At 50.5% G+C, this 18,278-nt stretch overlaps 1 protein-coding gene across 2 annotated transcripts in view; it reads left to right on the forward strand.

Moving 5' to 3' along the window:
• Positions 1 to 18,278, forward strand: part of LOC138252733 (NACHT, LRR and PYD domains-containing protein 3-like) — a 451,062-nt gene that overhangs the window by 100,458 nt on the left and 332,326 nt on the right. The gene's annotated exons all lie outside the window — the stretch shown is intronic.

An 18,278-nucleotide genomic window follows, 5' to 3' on the forward strand; every position in this document is an offset into this window, starting at 1 on the left:
GGTCACAGGTTAAGGTTGAGAGGGCAGAGGAGTCTCATAGGGAGCAAATACCAAAACTTTTCTTACCAACTTCATGGAGTTTACCGCAGCTGTGCTCTTTAATTCCTTCATGCCATGAGTTTGCCGGTGATGCTGCTCCTGCTTGGTTTTACTTGTGCTTGGGGGTGGGAGGCCTGCTGGCCTCAGCCACTGCCGGGCCAGCATCAGGCTTTTCATGGCTCTTGGCAAGGGGTAAACATTAGCCCTCGTCTACTGCAGGACATGTCTCATGCAGTAAAAAGACAAAGCAATAGCAATTAGGAAGACAGTCATAGGAAACAGTGCTCACAGTGAATCATCACATCAAAAGTGAAACAAAATTTTTACCACGGTGCTCCTGGCAAGAGGATCTTCCTCTCTCCTCTAATGTTTCCATATGGAAACCAAATAGTGATAAACAGATGTCAGCGCACTCATGAATCAAAGCTCAATCCTTCATACATGTTTCTAGTCCAAACTTATTGTTTAGTGCAAATACCATCAAATTATCAGACCGGGATTCGTGAGAAAAAAAGAACTCAATTTAATCTTGAGATAGGAAGACCATCAGAGCAACAATAGCCGTCCTTGGAACCAATATCCATATTGCAACAACAGCCAACACCTGTTTCGTCCTATGAGATAAATACTCTCAAAGACTTCATCAGGGCTGTAAGAAATGTAAACAGTGACTACAATTATAATATACACTCATCCCATTGTAAGATTCAACCCTTTTCACCGTGATATTTGTGAAAACAAAGCTATTGCAATTCGTGACTTTATGTGACATGAAAATAACTCAAAGAAAAAGACAGAAGGCCACCATTAAAAAGCTTATAATCAATAATATGAAACAACATGTCTCCAAGATATCATGTAAAACAGATTCACAAAAAGAGGTGACACGTGATCAAGCGATTGTCATGACAAAAATGCGCATGTCCTCAAAAATTTGAATATTCTAAAACCGCCCCAAGTGATCAAAACTGCAAAAGTGAAAAACACACCAAGTAATGCCAAATACACCCTGAGTGCCAATAAAAAGACATAGGGGGTCATTATGACCCTGGCGGAAGGCGGAGAAGCGGCGGTAAGACCGCCAACAGGCTGGCGGTCTTACTTTGTGGAATTATGACCGCCATGGTCACCCGCCGGTTCTCCATTCCGCCCGCCAGGCTGGAGACCTGGGTCTCCAGCCCGGCGGCCGTCACTATACCGCCGGCGGTATTTGGACCCGGCTGACCACCATGGATTTCATGCGGTTTGAAACCACCATGAAATCCATGGCGGTAAGCACTATCAGTGCCGGGGAATTCCTCCCCTACCCTACACCCCCCACCACCCCTGCTCCGGTGCCACTGTACCTCCGCCTGATGATGCTGATGCACAAAAGAACAGGGAGAGCACAAAAAGGGGGGGGGGGGCGACAGAAGAAAGACAGGTTGAGTGCATGGCTTACCGCTACAGTTGTCGGACAATACAGACACAGCAGCCCCCTGCACTACGCCGCACTGTTGGGCTCTACAGATGCAGTTCCTGGGATATGGCCTACATGGTTATGGTGGACATCTGCACACATAGATGACACAGGTGCATGTATACCTGTACTTGGCACTCTACAGAGGTGGGGTGGAGTGGCACATGGCCTGCATTACGGAGGGGCCTAGCTAACGGGACACCCACAGCCCTCCTCCCCCACCCAGACCCCTCCACTGCGCGCCAAGTCAGCAGAATAATGTTAGGCCACCGCCAGGATCCGGAACATCAGGGGGGTCATGGTGCGACGGGTACCCCTCCCACGTTGGGAGGCCATCCCCAGCTGAGCCTCCGCCGTCTTCTTGCTCCAGCGGCGAATGTCCTCCCATCTTTTACGGCAGTGAGTGCTCCGTCTCTGGTGGACCCCCAGGGTCCGGACGTCCTTGGCGATGGCACGCCAAATGTTCTTCTTCTGGTGGGCGCTGACCTACATGACATGTACAGGAGAAGAAGAGAAGTCATTACCAACTGCACCGTCGAAGTAAGTGGCCCACATCCCTGCCCTTGCCATGTGGCACATGCATTCACAGTCCTTCATGCTCGCAGAACTCTGCCCCCTTCCTTCTTACAACCAGCCCTCTCCACCCAGGCATAGCCCATACAACTTGCACCCTATGTACTCACCTGTTGGTCTGGAGGACCGTAGAGTAGCGTGTACTGGGGGAGGACCCCGTCCACGAGCTTCCCCAACTCCTGTGCAGTGAAGGCAGGGGCCTTTTCCCCAGACGCACGTGCCATTGTCTCTTCCAGACCGAGGTCACAGCAGCACTTGCAGGTCCTCTCCTGTCGAAGATCAGGTATCGAGTGATTCAACAGATAGAAAATGGCGGTCACGTCCGTGGCGGTGACGTCCAGGGCGGTGCGTATCATCACCGCCAGCGCACTACGTCATTGGCTCCTGGGACCCATAGGGTCCAATGTTAACCAATGCAGCATTGCGCCGTGGTCTTCGACCGCCTACCGCGACGGTGTACAACGCCAGCGCAGTTACCTCACATCCAATTGTCCCAGTTTAGAGGTCAGGCAGCCGCCATTTCAGGGGCCCACATGGCTTCATTTTCAACTGCGTCACCCATAGCTAGGCCTGGACTCAACACACTTACAGATAACTTTTTGGATTATGTTTCGTGTTCTGTGTAGCTGTGGGTACATACCGCTGAGTAGCTTGACTCTGTGGTCGCTTTTGTCCTTCCTAGGCACCGTCAGCTGGGACATGTGAGGAGATGGCGGAATCCTCTGGTGTACCAACCGCTGGTGGACCTGTTGACAATGGAGGAGCGACATCTAATCATCACCTACAGGTTTGACCGTGCCACAATCCAGGAACTGTGTACCCAGTTGGAGCCAGACCTGATGTCAGCAATCCGCCATCCCACAGGAATCCCCCTCAAGTGCAGGTGCTATCAGTGCTCCATTTTCTTGCAAGTGGGTCATTTCAAACAACAGTGGCCATGGCATCAGGGATGTCCCAGCCTATGTTTTCAAACGTGTTGTCTAGAGTGTTGTCTGCCCTGCTTAAACACATGAGGAGCTACATCGTTTTCCCTCAGGTGGAGGATTTGGCTACTGTTAAAGATGACTTCTATGCCCTTGGACATATCCCCAACATCATAGGTGCCATTGATGGGACCCATGTAGCTCTGGTCGCCACCCCACAGGAGTGAACAGGTATACAGGAACCGGAAGAGTTATCATTCGATGAATGTACAGATGGTATGTTTGGCAGACCAGTACATCTCCCAGGTAAATGCTATGTTCCCTGGCTCTGTGCATGACGCCTACATCCTGCGGAATAGCAGCATCCTTTATGTGATGGGTCAACTCCAGAGGCACCGTGAGTGGCTATTAGGGGACTCTGGTTACCCCAACCTGTCATGGCTATTGACCCCAGTGAGGAATCCCAGGACCAGGGCAGAGGAATGCTACAATGAGGCCCATGGGCGGACTAGGAGGGTGATCCAACGCACCTTCGGCCTCCTGAAGGCCAGGTTCAGGTGCCTCCATATGACAGGTGGTTCCCTATTCTACTCACCAAGGAAGGTGTGCCAGATCATCATCGCCTGCTGTATGCTTCACAATCTTGCTTTGCGACGCCAGGTGCCTTTTCTGCAGGAGGATGGTCCAGATGACAGTGTTGTGGCAGCTGTGGAGCCTGTGGACAGTGATGAGGAGGAAGCAGAGGAAGAAGACATTGACAACAGGGACTCAGTCATACAGCAATATTTCCAGTGACACACAGGTGAGAACACTTCCTTGACTACTACAAGTACTTTCACACTTCTACCTCTATCCTGTCTGTCAATTTCAACCAGTATATGGTAACTGAGTTGTACATTTCCATTACGGTTTCACAGGTGTGGTTACCAACGTGTGTCATCTGCTTGCATCCTTCATGGACTTGTGATGCGTGACATAGGTATGTTGACATTACTATTGAGAACGGAATTTGTTACTGTCATGGCTAATACACATTTTCTAAATCACAGACTGACTCCAGATTGTTTTGTGCTTCAAGGGTGTTTATTGAAGTGCTAATTATTAGAGGGGTGGTAAAATGGTGAGGGGTGATGGTGGAGGAATGTCCATGGCAGAGTCCAGTCTATTAGTCTCACAGGTGCACTGCCCATATGGGCATAGGAAGTGGAGCTGGGGCAGTTCCAATATGGACAGGGTTACAAAGTGGGACAGTGGGATGACAATCAGGGTGGTCTTATTTCTTGGCAGGGGTCTTGCCATCGTGCTCTGCCCTGTTCCTGGATCTCAGGGACCGCTTGCGGGGTGGTTCTCCGTCTGCAGGGGGTGGGGTGCTGGTGTGGTGGTCCTGTGGCGGGGCGTCCTGTCCACTAGCGCCGGCGGAGGTGGTGGGCAGTTCATCGTCCATGCTAGTGTCAGGGGCCCCTTGGAGTACCACGGTGTCCCTCATGGTGTTCTGTATGTCCTTCAGCACCCCTATGATGGTGCCCAGGGCGGAGCTGATGGTTCTGAGTTCCTCCCTGAAGCCCAAATACTGTTCCTCCTGCAGGCGCTGGGTCTCCTGAAACTTGGCCAGGACCGTAGCCATCATCTCCTGGGAGTGGTGGTATGCTCCCATGATGGAAGAGAGGGCCTTGTGGAGAGTGGGTTCCCTTGGCCTGTCCGCCCCCTGTCGCACGGCAGCCCTCCCAGTTCCCCTGTGTTCCTGTGCCTCCGTCCCCTGGACCGTATGCCCACTACCACTGTCCCCAGGTCCCTGTTGTTTTTGGGGTGGTGGGTTATCCTGGGTTCCCTGTAGTGGTGGACACACAGCTGATTGACGTGTCCTGGGGACGGAGGTATGGGCCCGCTGGGTGGGTGCTGTGCTGGTGTTACCAGAGGGTGGAAGGTCTGTGTTGGGCTGTACCTGTGCGAGGGGAACCGACTGTCCCGAGGCCCACGATGGTCCGGGCTGGTCATCCGGATCCAGTTGGCCAGAGCTGCTGTCATCACTGTGGGCCTCTTCTGTGGGTGGGTTAGAGATGTCTGGACCCTCCTGTCTGGTGACGTTAGGTAGTGGTCCTGCAGGGGTGTAAAAGCATGATTATTGCATGTGTGTGTGTCATGGTGTGCAATGGGTGGGTGAGCGTGTACCCCAGTGCTAGCATTCCTGTGTGGGGGCTTGTGTGATGATGGTTGGGGGGGTGTTATAGGTATGTGCAGTGGGCATGCTTTATTGAGGGGTGTCCATGCTTTGTTGTGTCATGCAGGGCTTGGTGTTGGGATGGGTGGTTTGTGCTATTAGTACATTAGTGAGGAGTTGAAGTGATAGGGGAGGGGGTTTGGGTGGGGGTGTGTGATAGCATGCAGGTAGGGTGGGGGATATGATAGTTAAGATTTGACTTACCAGAGTCCATTCCTCCACCGACTCCTCCGAGGCTCTCAGGATGCATAATGGTCAAGACCTGCTCCTCCCATGTTGTTAGTTGTGGGGGAGGAGGTGGGGGTCTGCCGCCAGTCCGCTGTACCGCGATTTTGAGCCTGGAGACCACGGAATCCACCTTCCCCCGTAGGTCGTTCCACCTCTTCTTGATGTCGTCCCGATTTCTTGGGTGCTGTCTGTGAGAAAGTAGCCTCTTTCTTGCCTTGTTACCCCCACTTTTGGCCTGTTTGTGAGTATATGTCAGGGTGTTTTCACTGTCTCACTGGGATCCTGCTAGCCAGAGCCCAGTGCTCATAGTGAAAACCCTATGTTTTCAGTATGTTTGTTATGTGTCACTGGGACCCTGCTAGCCAGGACCCCAGTGCTCATACGTTTGTGGCCTATATGTATGTGTTCCCTGTGTGATGCCTAACTGTCTCACTGAGGCTCTGCTAACCAGAACCTCAGTGGTTATGCTCTCTCTTTACAAATTGTCACTAACAGGCTAGTGACCAATTTCACCAATTCACATTGGCATACTGGAACACTCTTATAATTCCCTAGTATATGGTACTGAGGTACCCAGGGTATTGGGGTTCCAGGAGATCCCTATGGGCTGCAGCATTTCTTTTGCCACCCATAGGGAGCTCTGACAATTCTTACACAGGCCTGCCACTGCAGCCTGAGTGAAATAACGTCCACGTTATTGCACAGCCATGTACCACTGCACTTAAGTAACTTATAAGTCACCTATATGTCTAACCTTCACCTGGTGAAGGTTAGGTGCAAAGTTACTTAGGGGCATATTTATACTCCGTTTGCGCCGAATTAGCATCGTTTTTTTCGACGCAAATTCAGCGCAAAACTAACGCCATATTTATACTTTGGCGTTAGACGCGTCTAGCGCCAAAGTATGAGTAAAGAGCGTCATTTTTTTGCGTGAACGCCTTCCTTGCGTTAATGAGATGCAAGGAAGGCGTTCCCGTCTAAAAAAATGACGGCGACGCAAATGCGTCGTATTTATACTCCCGGGCAAAAATCACGCCCGGGAGTGGTCGGGTCAAAAAACCCTGCATTTGCGCCACTTTTTAACGCCTGGGTCAGGGTAGGCGTTAAGGGGCCTGTGGGCTCAAAATGAGCCCACAGGTGCCCTCCCATGCCCCCAGGGACCCCCCCTGCCACCCTTGCCCACCCCAGGAGGACACCCAAGGCTGGAGGGACCCACCCCAGGGACATTCAGGTAAGTTCAGGTAAGTATAATTTTTTTTTTTAAATATTTGTTTTTGGCATAGGGGGGCCTGATTTGTGCCCCCCTACATGCCACAATGCCCAATGACCATGCCCAGGGGACATAAGTCCCCTGGGCATGGCCATTGGGCAAGGGGGCATGACTCCTGTCTTTACTAAGACAGGAGTCATGTAAATGGCGTCTGGGCGTCGTTTCAAATGGCGCAAATCGGGTTAAGACGATTTTTTAGCGTCAACCTGACTTGCGCCATTTTAAGACGCCCTAACGCCATTTTTCCCAACGCCGGCGCTGCCTGGTGTACGTGGTTTTTTTCCACGCACACCAGGCAGCGCCGGTCTGCTTGCGCCGGCTAACGCCATTCAATAAATACGGCGCCCGCATGGCGCTTCAGAATGGCGTTAGCCGGAGCAAAATGTTTTGACGCTAAACTGCGTTAGCGCAGTTTAGCGTCAAAAAGTATAAATACGGGCCTTAGTGTGTGGGCACCCTGGCACTAGCCAAGGTGCCCCCACATCGTTCAGGGCAAATTCCCCGGACTTTGTGAGTGTGGGGACACCATTTCATGCGTGCACTATACATAGGTCACTACCTATGCATAGCGTCACAATGGTAACTCCGAACATGGCCATGTAACATGTCTAAGTTCATGGAATTGTCACCCCAATGCCATTCTTTGATTTGCAGCTGCTCCGGCTCCTGTGCACTCTTCCAGGATTTCCTTTGTGCACAGCCAAGCCTGGGTCCCCGACACTCTAACCTGCAGTGCACAACCTCCTGAGTTGTCCTCCGGCGTCGTGGGATCTTCTTTTGTGACTTCGGGTGAGCTCCGGTTCACTCTTCTTCGTAGTGCCTGTTCCGGCACTTCTGTGGGTGCTGCCTGCTCCTGAGAGGGCTCCTTGTCTTGCTGGGCGCCCCCTCTGTCTCCTCACGCAATTGGCGACATCCTGGTCCCTCCTGGGCCACAGCAGCATCCAAAAACCCTAACTGCGACCCTTGCAGCTAGCAAGGCTTGTTTGCGGTCTTTATGCGTGGGAACACCTCTGCAAGCTTCTTCACGACGTGGGACATCCATCCTCCAAAGGGGAAGTTCCTAGTCCTCTTCGTTCTTGCAGAATCCACAGCTTCTACATCCGGTGGCAGCTTCTTTGCATCCACAGCTGGCATTTCCTGGGCATCTGCCCACTCCCGACATTGTTGTGACTCTTGGACTTGGTCCCCTTGTTCCACAGGTACTCTCGTCCGGAAAACCAACGTTGTTGCATTGCTGGTGTTGGTCTTCCTTTCAGAAACCCCCTATCACGACTTCTGTGCTCTCTGGGGAACTTAGGTGCACTTTACACCTACTTTTCAGGGTCTTGGGGTGGGCTATTTTTCTAACTCTCACTATTTTCTAATAGTCCCAGCGACCCTCTACAAGGTCACATAGGTTTGGGGTCCATTCGTGGTTCCCATTCCACTTTTGGAGTATATGGTTTGTGTTGCCCCTATACCTATGTACTCCCTTTGCAATCTACTGTAACTTTACATTGCTTGCATTACTTCCTTTTGCTATTACTGCATATTTTTGGTATTGTGTACATATATCTTGTGTATATTTGGCATCCTCATACTGAGGGTACTCACTGAGATACTTTTGGCATATTGTCATAAAAATAAAGTACCTTTATTTTTAGTATATCTGTGTATTGTGTTTTCTTATGATATTGTGCATATGACACCAGTGGTATAGTAGGAGCTTTGCATGTCTCCTAGTTCAGCCTTAGCTGCTCTCCATAGCTACCTTCTTTCAGCCTAAGCTGCTAGAAACACCTATTCTACACTAATAAGGGATAACTGGACCTGGCACAGAGTGTAAGTACCCCTTGGACCCACTCAAGCCAGGCCAGCCTCCTACAGCACTCTGTAAGCTATCTGAGCATCAAGGTTTAAATCCGGGAATGAATCGCGCACACTGCCGATCTCAACAAGAATATGCAAATGCCATGAAATGATTGCGCACTCTGTAAGCGATCTGAACATCAAGGTTTAAATGCGGGAATGAATCGCGCACAAAGCCGATCTCAACAAGAATATGCAAATGCCTTGAAATAATCGCGCACTTTGTAAGCGATCTTAACATCAAGGTTTAAATGCTGGAATGAATCATGCACACTGCCAATCTCAACAAGAATATGCAAATGCCATGAAATTATTGCGCACTCTGTAAGCGATCTGAACATCAAGGTTTAAATGCGGGAATTAATCGTGAAAGCCTTTGCCGATCCGAACACCAAGATCTGAATCAGAGCAATGATTCGCGTACTCTGAAAGTTTTACGTGTAGGCCCCAAAACTGAAGAGTCTCTTAGAATGGGGTCGGGGGCCCAGCCCGACCTCCGTCTTACCACCCTGCTCAAGGATCACCAAAAGAATGTGGGGCAGGCCTGGAATGCAAAGGTAGGCCTCCGGAACAGGAGCTCAGGAAAATGCTTCTGCTCTGCACCTAGACCTCTGAATAGTGAGCAGGTGGAGCTGGGCTAGTTCCCTTATATAGAGTCTGGCCCAGCCCACAACCACTCCCAGTCATGCTGCAGAGAAAGCTTCTAGAAGGCCCTAGAAAGGGACCACACCCTAACACACTCAGCAAGTCTGCAGCAATACCTTGCAAAAGAACAGTTATTGCAAACATCATCAATAGTGTTTTTCAAGGTTGAAGTCTGCAATGCAAAAGGTTAACATACTGCATATAAACACAATGCATGAATTATGCTCTTGCATAAAGGCTGGGTTTTTGCATTTTAGTCGCCCGTAGAGCGCGCACTGCCCTTATGTTGACAATATCCTTTTTCTGACGGGCGCTGACCTGCAGGGAAATAAACATAGAATAATGCTATCAGTCATACTGTCCGGCCTGTTACAGTGATGGCCCACCATATCTCTCCCATCCCCTTACGCACATACAGTGCCCACCATAGATGCAGCACTCTGCCCAGGACACCTCAACCACCGCCCCTTACACGAGGCCTTCGTACACAGCACTCCATGAATTCATGCCCCATGCACTGTGCACACAGTGTACTCACCTGTTGGTCTGGAGGCCCATATAGCAATCGGTACTGGGGTAGGACCCCATCCACCAGTCTCTCCAACTCCTCTGATGTGAAGGCTGGGGCCCTTTCCCCAGAGACTCGAGCCATGGTCGCTTCCAGACACAGGTCACAGCAGCACTTGCAGTGGAGGTCCACTCCTGGTGAAGGTCAGGTAGCAAGTGAGTGAACAGATAGAAAATGGCGGTCACGTCCGCGCCGGTCACCGCCGGTGCACATCACCATTGGCTATTGGAACCCATAGGGCCCAATGATAACCAAGGAGGAGTTGCACGGCGGTTCTCGACCGCCTCCTGCAACGGCGCACAATGCCAGTGGAATTACCTCATTTCCACATGTCCCTCCACACAGGACAGGCCTCTGCCATTTCAGGGGGGCATGCCATGGCACCTAACTGCATCACAGCCGGCATAAGCACATTTTGGGAATAAACATGAACATACTGTTTCTGTCACAACATGCAATGCATTGTACAATGGTGAAATGTTGAAAAGTGACCAGATGCTCATCGTTTTAACCCCTAGAGTACAACCGCTGAGGATGATTAGGAGATGGAGACTTCCCCCTGTGTATAGGCCCCTGGTGGACTTGGCAACAATGGAGGACAGGCACATTATTCTCACCTACAGACTTGATCGGGCCACAATCCAAGAGCTGTGTGCCCAGTTGGAGCCAGACCTGATCTCAGCTATCCGTTATCCCACTGGGATCCCCCCTCTTGTGCAAGTCTTATCAGTGCTACATTTTTTGGCAAGTGGCTCCTTCCAAGCGACAGTGGCCATGGCAGCAGGGATGTCGCAGCCGATGTCCTCAAACATGCTGACCACAGTGTTGTCTGCCCTGATGAAACACAGGCGCAGCTACATTGTTTTCCCCCAGGTGGAGGATTTGGCCACAATGAAGGCTGACTTCTATGCAATGGGACATATCCCCAACATCATTGGGGCAATTGATGATACACATGTTGCCTTTGCCCCCCCGAAGAAATGAACAGGTGTTTAGAAATCAAAAGAGCTTTCATTCTATGAATGTGCAGATAGTATGCCTGGCTGACCAGTACATCTCCCATGTGAATTCAAAGTATCCTGGGTCTGTGCATGATGCCTTTATCCTGAGGAATAGCAGCATCCCATGTGTGATGGCTCAACTCCAGAGGCACCGGGTGTGGCTAATAGGTGAGCCCATGGTCCCCAAACAGTGTCCGTTGGTATATAGGTGTGGGTTGGCCCTAAGGGTGAGTGTGTGGCTAACAGGTATCCCTTGATATTTGCAGGTGACTCTGGTTACCCCAACCTCTCATGGCTACTGACCCCAGTGAGGAATGCTAGGACAAGGGCAGAGGAACATTACAATGGGGCACATGGGCGTACAAGAAGAATTATTGAGCGCACCTTTGGCCTCCTGAAAGCCATATTCAGGTGCCTCCATCTGACAGGTGGATCCCTGTGTTACTCACCCAAGAAGGTGTGCCAGATCATCGTGGCATGTTGCACAACTTAGCCTTGAGACGCCAGGTGCCTTTTCTGCAGGAGAATGGGGCTGGAGATGGGCATGTGGCAGTTGTGGAGCCTGTGGACAGTGACGAAGAGGATGAGGATGTGGACAACAGAACAACTATTATACGGCAGTACTTCCAGTGACATGCAGGTAAGACACTGTAATTTCACCTTCCATTGCAGTTTTGTGTAGGTAATTTTCTCTAGGCAGGGTGCTGTTCCCACTACTCTGGCCACTTACTTTACCCTTTGACATGTCTATTCACAGATCTTTTTGCCCTACTCTGGATCCTGGTGTATTGACTGCAGCACATTACAGGTCATACCTATGTATACATAACTGTACGGTCTAATTGTAATGTCTACAGATTGTTAAACAAATACATCCTTAAATATTTTGACAGACTCCATACTTGTATTTTTTAAGAGGGTGTTTATTTCAATGATGAGAAGTAAATGGGGATGTGCAATGGGCTGGGGTGATGATGGAGGAAAGTCCAGGATAAAGTTCAGTCTATTTGTATCACAGGTGCATTGTCCAAGGGGGCATAGGAAGTGGAGCAAGGGCAGTTCAAGGTGGACAGGGTAACAGAGTGGGACGCAAGAGTGACAATCAGGAGAGTCTTATTTCCTGGCGGGGGTCTTGGCAATGTTCTCTGGCTTCTGCCTGGATCGCATGGACTGTTTGCATGGTGGTTCTCCTTCTGCAGGGGGTGGGGTGCTGGTGACCTGTTGTTCCTGTGACGGGGCTTCCTGTCCACTAGAACTAGGCGGAGGTGGAGGGCTGTTCATCATTGTGGCTAGTATCAGGGGACCGTTGGTCTGCCTCCCTCATGGTGTTGGCCATGTCTGCCAGCACCCCTGCAATGGTGACCAGGGTGGTGTGGATGTCCCTCAGGTCCTCCCTGATCCCCAGGTACTGTCCCTCTTACAGCCGCTCGGTCTCCTCCAACTTGGCCAGTATCTGGCCCATCGTCTCCTGGGAATGGTGGTACACTCCCAGGATGTTGGTGAGTGCCTTCTGGAGAGTCGGTTCGCTGGGCCAGTCCTCCCCCTGTCGCACAGCAGTCCTCCCAGCTTCCCTGTTGTCCTGTGTCTCTGTTCCCTGAACTGTGTGCCCACTGCCACTGACCCTAGGTCCCTAATCTTCCTGTGTTTGTGGGGTGTCATGGGGTCCCTGTAGTGGTGGAAACACTGCTGATTGACGTGTCCTGGGGGCAGATGTATGGGCCCGCTGGATGGGTGCTGTGGTGGTGTTTCCTGAGGGGGAGGCTCTGTGGTGGTATGGGACTGTGGCTGGGTAACCGACTGTCCGGAGGTCCCTGATTGGCTAGGTAGGTCATCCTGATCTAGGCGTGCAGAGCTGCTATCATCACTGTGGGCCTCTTCTGTGGGGGGACTGGATGTTGCTGGCACCTCCTCTCCGGTGACATTGTGTGGGGGACATGGGATGTAAATGCAGTGTTATAGTTTCTACGTGTGTCATCTTGTGCATGGGTATGTTGCCCTCTATGGTTGATATTGCTATGGTAGATTGGCCTAGTGATAGTTGTTATTTGGTGGGCCAGGTGATTGTCTCTAGTGTGCATGCAGTGGTGATGGTTGTCCATGCAGGTCTGTGAGTGGTGTCCATGCATTGGTATATCATGCAGGACTTGGCATTGGGATGAGTGGGTTGTGATGGTGGGGTGTATGTGAGGTGGTGGAGTGATGGGAGTGAGGGTGGGGGTTTTCGATGGCATGCAGGTAGGGGGGTGAAAGTAGTAATGATTTGACTTACCAGAGTCCAGTCCTCCAGCTACTCCTGCTAGGCCCTCAGGATACAGTATTGTCAAGACTTCCTCTTCACATGTTGTTAGTTGTGGGGGAGGAGGTGGGGGTCCACCACCAGTCTTCTGTACAGCTATCTGGTGTCTTGCAACCACGGAACACACCTGCCCACGTAGGTCGTTCCACCTCTTCCTGGTGTCATCCCTAGTTCTGGGGTGCTGTCCCACGGCGTTGGCCTTGTCCACGATCCTCCACCATAGCTCCATCTTCCTTGCAATGGATGTTTGCTGCACCTGTGATCCGAATAGCTGTGGCTCTACCTGGATGATTTCCTCCACCATGACCCTTAGCTCTTCCTCAGAGAACCTGGGGTGTCTTTGTGGTGCCATGGGTGTAGTGCGAGTGATGTGTGTGAGGGTTTTTGGGGTGATGTTTTGCGGTGTGTGCTGTGAGGTGCATGGATGGTGTATGGGTGATGGTGTTCTGTGGCTCTGGTTCTGTGGGTGCTCTGGTGTGTCTCTCTCTCAGTTGTCATTATTTTTTGTCATAAAGGGTTGTGGGTAATGTGGGTGTGTGTTTTATAGTGGTTTGGGTGTGTGGGTGTAGTGTGTGTATGAGTGTCAGGTGTGTGTAATTTTAATTGTCCAATGTGGTGTTCTTTTGTATGTGTGTGTGTATTTTGAGCGATGTGGTATGTCAATGGTTAAATACGGTTGAATGTCTGCAGCAGTGATTCGTGGGTCATATAACGGTGTGAATTTTGATAGCGCCAGTGTATCACTGACCTTTGGGCTGGCGGACTTGTGTGTGTGTCTGTATAGTCACGGATTTCTATGTGTGGGTCATAATATGGGTAGCTGTATACCGCCACGGTCATGGTATGTTGGCGGCAGTCGGCATGGCAGTAAGCGGGACTTACCGCCAATGTCATAATGAGGGCCTTTGTTTTCACTGATTCCACTGGACAGTGGCACTGTCTGAAGTCTCCTTGCTTACACCTTGTGATCACTGATTCCACAAGACAGTGACACTGAGGGTCTCCTTGCTTACACTTTGTGCTCTCTGGTTCCACAGGACAGTGACACTGGGGGGCTCCTTGGTTACACTTTGTGCTCTCTGATTCCACAGGACAGTGAAACTGAGGGTCTCCTTGCTTACACCTTGTGCTCTCTGATTCCACAGGACAGTGACACTGAGAGGCTCCTTGCTTACACTTTTTGCTCTCTGGTTCCACAGGACAGTGACGCTGAGGGGCTCCTTGCTTACACTTTGTGCTCTCTGGTTCCACAGGACAGTGACACTGAGGGTCTCCTTGCTTACACTTTGTGCTCTCTGATTCCACAGGACAGTGACACTGAGGTTCTCCTTGCTTACACTTTGTGCTCTCTGATTCCACAGGACATTGACACTGAGGGTCTCCTTGCTTACACTTTGTGCTCACTGATTTCACAGGACAGTGACACTGAGGGTCTCCTTGCTTACACCTTGTGTTCACTGATTCCACAGGACAGTGACACTGAGGGTCTCCTTGCTTACACCTTGTGTTCACTGATTCCACAGGACAGTGACATTGAGGGTCTCCTTTCTTACACTTTGTGTTCACTGGGTGTGTGGGTGTAGTGTGTGTATGAGTGTCAGGTGTGTGTAATTTTAATTGTCCAATGTGGCGTTGTTTTGTATGTGTGTGTGTATTTTGAGCGATGTGGTATGTCAATGGTTAAATGCGGTTGAATGTCTGCAGAAGTGATTTGTGGGTCATATAACGGTGTGAGTTTTTATAGCGCCAGTTTATCACTGACCTTTGGACTGGCGGACTTGTGTGTGTGTCTGTATAGTGACGGATTTCTATGTGTGGGTCATAATATGGGTAGCTGTATACCGCCGCAGTCATGGTATGTTGGCGGCAGTCGGCACGGCAGTAAGCGGGACTTACCGCCAATGTCATAATGAGGGCCTTTGTTTTCACTGATTCCACTGGACAGTGGCACTGTCTGAAGTCTCCTTGCTTACACCTTGTGTTCACTGATTCCACAGGACAGTGACACTGAGGGTCTCCTTGCTTACACCTTGTGCTCACTGATTTCACGGGGCAGTGACACTGAAGTCTCCTTGCTTACACTTTGTGTTCACTGATGGTACAGGACAGTGACACTGAGGGTCTCCTTGCTAACACTTTGTGCTCACTGATGCTACAGGACAGTGACACTGAGGGTCTCCTTGCTTACACTTTGTGCTCTCTGATTCCACAGGACAGTGACACTGAGGGTCTCCTCGCTTACACTTTGTGCTCACTGATGCTACAGGACAGTGACACTGAGGGTCTCGTTGCTTACTCTTTGTGCTCTCTGATTCCACAGGACAGTGACACTGAGGTTCTCCTTGCTTACACTTTGTGCTCTCTGATTCCACAGGACAGTGACACTGAAGGTCTCCTTGCTTACACTCTGTGCTCACTGATTTCACAGGACAGTGACACTGAAGTCTCCTTGCTTATACTTTGTGCTCACTGATGCTACAGGACAGTGACACTGAGGTTCTCCTTGCTTACACTTTGTGCTCTCTGATTCCACAGGGCAGTGACACTGAGTGTCTCCTTACTTACACGTTGTGTTCACTGATTCCACAGGACACTGACACTGAGGGTCTCCTTGCTTATACTTTGTGCTCTCGGAATTCCACAGGACAGTGACACCAAGGGTCTCCTTGCTTACACTTTGTGCTCACTGATTCCACAGGACAGTGACACTGTGTAGGAGGCTGGACTGGCTTGTAGTGAGTACCAAGGGGTACTTACACCTTGCACCAGGCCCAGGTATCCCTTATTAGTGTATAGGGTGTCTAGCAGCTTAGGCTGATAGATAATGGTAGCTTAGCAGAGCAGCTTAGGCTGAACTAGGAGATGAGTGAAGCTCCTACAGTACCACTAGTGTCACTTGCACAATATCATAAGAAAACACAATACACAGATATACTAAAAATAAAGGTACTTTATTTTTATGACAATATGCCAAAGTATCTCAGTGAGTACCCTCAGTATGAGGATAGCAAATATACACAAGATATATGTACACAATACCAAAAATATGCAGAATAGTCTTAGAAAACAGTGCAAACAATGTATAGTTACAATAGGATGCAATGGGGACACATAGGGATAGGGGCAACACAAACCATATACTCCAAAAGTGGAATGCGAACCACGTATGGACCCCAAACCTATGTGACCTTGTAGAGGGTCGCTGGGACTGTAAGAAAACAGTTAGGGTTAGAAAAATAGCCCACCCCAAGACCCTGAAAAGTGAGTGCAAAGTGCAGTAAAGTTCCCCAAAGGACATAGAAGTCGTGCTAGGGGAATTTCTGCAGGAAAGACACAAACCAGCAATGCAACAACGATGGATTTCCAAACGAGGGTACCTGTGGAACAAGAGGACCAAGTCCAAAAGTCACAAGTAAGTCGGAGATGGGCAGATGCCCAGGAAATGCCAGCTGTGGGTGCAAAGAAGCTGCTACTAGGCAGTAGAAGCTGAGGATTCTGCAAGAACGACAAGGGCTAGAAACTTCCCCTTTGGAGGATGGATGTCCCACGTCGTGAAGAGTCGTGCAGAAGTCTTTTCCTGAAGAAAGATGGGAAACAAGCCTTGCTAGTTGCAAATCATGCAGTAAGGATTTTTGCGTGTTGCTGTTGCCCAGGAGGGACCAGGGTGTCGCCAATTACGTCTGGGGACAGAGGGGGCGTCGAGCAAGACAAGGAGCCCTCTCAGAAGCAGGCAGCACCTGCAGAAGTGCCGGAACAGGCACTACGAAGAGGAGTGAAATGGTGCTCACCCGAAGTTGCACAAAGGAGTCCCACGCCGCCGGAGGACAACTTAGAAAGTCGTGCAATGCAGGTTAGAGTGCCGTGGACCCAGGCTTGGCTGTGCACAAAGGATTTCCGCCGGAAGTGCAGAGAGGCCGGAGTAGCTGCAAAAGACGCGGTTCCCAGCAATGCAGTCTGGCGTGGGGAGTCAAGGACTTACCTCCACCAAACTTGGACTGAAGAGTCACTGGACTGTGGGAGTCACTTGGACACAGTTGCTGGATTCAAGGGACCTCGCTCGTCATGCTGAGAGGAGACCCAGAGTACCAGTAATGCAGTTCTTTGGTGCCTGCGGTTGCAGGGGGAAGATTCCGTCAACCCACGGGAGATTTCTTCGGAGCTTCTAGTGCAGAGAGGAGGCAGACTACCCCCACAGCATGCACCACCAGGAAAACAGTTGAGAAGGTGGCAGGATCAGCGTTACAGAGTTGCAGTAGTCGTCTTTGCTACTTTGTTGCAGTTTTGCAGGCTTCCAGCGCGGTCAGCAGTCGATTCCTTGGCAGAAGGTGAAGAGAGAGATGCAGAGGAACTCTGATGAGCTCTTGCATTCGTTATCCAAGGAATTCCCCAAAGCAGAGACCCTAAATAGCCAGAAAAGAGGGTTTGGCTACTTAGGAGAGAGGACAGTGAAACTGAGGGTCTCCTTGCTTACACCTTGTGCTCTCTGATTCCACAGGACAGTGACACTGAGAGGCTCCTTGCTTACACTTTTTGCTCTCTGGTTCCACAGGACAGTGACGCTGAGGGGCTCCTTGCTTACACTTTGTGCTCTCTGGTTCCACAGGACAGTGAAACTGAGGGTCTCCTTGCTTAGACCTTGTGCTCTCTGATTCCACATGACAGTGACACTGAGAGACTCCTTGCTTACACTTTGTGTTCACTAATTCCACAGGACAGTGACACTAAGGGTCTCCTTGCTTACACTTTGTGCTCTCTGATTCCACAGGACAGTGGCACTGAGGGTCTCCTTGCTAGACTTTGTGCTCTCTGATTCCACAGGACAGTGGCACTGAGGGCCTCCTTGCTACACTCTGTGTTCACTGATTCCACAGGACAGTGACACTGAGGGTCTCCTTGCTTACACTTTGTGCTCTGTGATGCCACAGGACAGTGGCACTGAGGGTCTCCTTGCTTACACTTTGTGTTCACAGATTCCATAGGAGAGTGACACTGATGGTCTCCTTGCTTACACTTTGTGCTCACTGATTTCACAGGACAGTGACACTGAAGGTCTCCTTGCTTACACTTTGTGCTCACTGATTTCACAGGACAGTGACACTGAAGTCTCCTTGCTTACTCTTTGTGCTGACTGACCTGATTCCACAGGACAGTGACACTGAGGGTCTCCTTGCTTACACTGTGTACTCTCCATTTCCACGGGACAGTGACAC

Source organism: Pleurodeles waltl, chromosome 1_2 (assembly GCF_031143425.1).
Source record: "Pleurodeles waltl isolate 20211129_DDA chromosome 1_2, aPleWal1.hap1.20221129, whole genome shotgun sequence".
In the NCBI taxonomy this organism is placed as follows: Eukaryota; Metazoa; Chordata; class Amphibia; order Caudata; family Salamandridae; genus Pleurodeles; species Pleurodeles waltl.